Source organism: Tachyglossus aculeatus, chromosome 3 (genome assembly GCF_015852505.1).
Source record: "Tachyglossus aculeatus isolate mTacAcu1 chromosome 3, mTacAcu1.pri, whole genome shotgun sequence".
In the NCBI taxonomy this organism is placed as follows: domain Eukaryota; kingdom Metazoa; phylum Chordata; class Mammalia; order Monotremata; family Tachyglossidae; genus Tachyglossus; species Tachyglossus aculeatus.
Genome location: NC_052068.1, coordinates 60,495,382 through 60,497,417, shown reverse-complemented (window position 1 = coordinate 60,497,417; position 2,036 = coordinate 60,495,382). Strand labels below are relative to the sequence as shown.

At 43.6% G+C, this 2,036-nt stretch overlaps 1 non-coding gene across 1 annotated transcript; it reads right to left on the bottom strand.

Moving 5' to 3' along the window:
• Positions 1–1,265: 1,265 nt before the first annotated feature.
• Positions 1,266–1,401, bottom strand: LOC119926339. The gene has a single exon (XR_005450225.1). It is a non-coding gene; the product is annotated as a small nucleolar RNA SNORA7 (small nucleolar RNA).
• Between the last annotated feature and the right edge of the window lie 635 nt (positions 1,402–2,036).

Below are 2,036 nucleotides of genomic sequence, written 5' to 3'. Positions count from 1 at the left end.
CTGTGCCAAGCGCTTGGAAAGTACAATTTGGCAACAGAGACATCACCTTCAAGACTGTGAGCCCATTGTAGGGTATGGACCGCCTCTATATGTTGTCAATTTGTACTTCCCAAGTGCTTAGTACAGTGCTCTGCACACAGTAAGTGCTCAATAAATACGATTGAATGAATGAATTTCACTTCTCTGTGCCTCAGTTCTCTCATCTGTAAAATGGGGATTAGGATTGTGAGCCCCATGTTGGACCAGAACAGGTTTGCTTATATCTAAACATTGAAATACCATAAAAAAAATTTCAGGGTGACATTTGGGGAGTTACCATCCAATTTTTCCCAGAGCCTGTCTTCAGGACTCATCATTGCCAAAGGAAATGGAGGCATTCAAATGATTGTGCAATTTTACATTTGGAAATAGATGAGTCTGCAGCAGCAGTACCGCCATAATCACTAATCATAACAATAATGGCATTTATTAAGCGCTTACTGTGTGCAAAGCACTGTTCAAAGCACTGGGGAGGTTACAAGGTGATCAGATTGTCCCACGGGGGGCTCACAGTCTTAATCCCCATTTTACAGATGAGGTAACAGACACAGAGAAGTGAAGTGACTTGCTCAAAGTCACACAGCTGACAATTGGCAGGGTTGGGATTTGAACCCATGACCTCTGACTCAAAAGCCTGGGCTCTTTCCATTGAGCCACGCTGCTTCTCTGTTTCAATAATGGCGAAAGTAGCCCAGCACTCTCAGTTAAGAGCAAGTTTATCTGAACGAGCAACTGACAGATACAGTACTGGTTGCATCCAAGGCCTAGAACACCCACATTTAGATGAATATAAAATGCAGATTTTGTTTTGACTTCCATACCAAGTGTTCAGTTTAGAGGCGCCACTGCAGAGCCTTGGTACAAATTAAGAACCATCTTAATTGGTGGCATATATTGAGCACTTACGGTGTGCAGAGCACTGTACTAGATGCTTAGGAGAGTACAAAAGAGTCGGTAGACGTGATTCCCACCCACAGCAAGTTTACAGTCTATAAGGGGATGCTGTTGTCTTATGCTGTTGAGTCATATCCAACCCATAGCATTGGCATGGACAGATCTCTCCCAGAGCACCCCACTTCCATCTGCAATCATTCTGGTAGTGCATTCAGGGAGTTTTCTTGATAAAAATATGGAAGTGGTTTACCATTATCTCCTTCCATGCAGTAAACAAGTCTCTCCCCTCAACTCTCTCCCATGCCACTGCTGCCTGGCACAGATGAGTTTTGACTTGTAGCAGACTGCCTTCCACTCGCTAGCCACTGCCCAAGCTAGGAATGGAATGGACAGGCCTCTCCTTGACTCTCCCTCCCGTAGTCGAGACTGGTAGAATACTGGAAATTCTCCAGGTGTGACCGAGAGGCCTAGAAGGGGAGACAGTCTAGGGCATCCAGTGTTGTCAATGTTTATTGTGTTACACGGATTGATTCATTTAGGGGGGCATGCTATCCCAACCCAAACACAAAAGATTGCTTGGGGAAACAAGATGAAGTTGAACATGAACAAAGAAAAAGGAGGGGTATTTTGCTGCTGGCTGTTTATTCAGATAAATTAGCTCCAACCTAGGGTGCTGGGCTACTTTTGCCACTGGTGATTACGGCAGTAATACTGCTGCAGATTCATTTATGTCCAACGTAAAATGACATGACCATTTGAACTAATACATTAATCATTTATGCAGACTGGTTGCAAGCCATTTGTTTGGGGTTCTAGAATCCAAACTGTTTTCTTGCCCATTCTTATCATATTCACCTCCTCCAGGAGGTCTTCCTGGACTGAGCCCCTTCCTTCCTCTCCCCCTCGTCCCCCTGTCCATCCCCCGTCTTACCTCCTTCCCTTCCCCACAGCACCTGTATATATGTACATATGTTTGTACATACTTATTAATCTATTTATTTATTTATTTATTTTACTTGTACATATCTATTCTATTTATTTTATTTTGTTGATATGTTTGGTTTTGTTCTCTGTCTCCCCCTTCTAGACTGTGAGCCCACTGT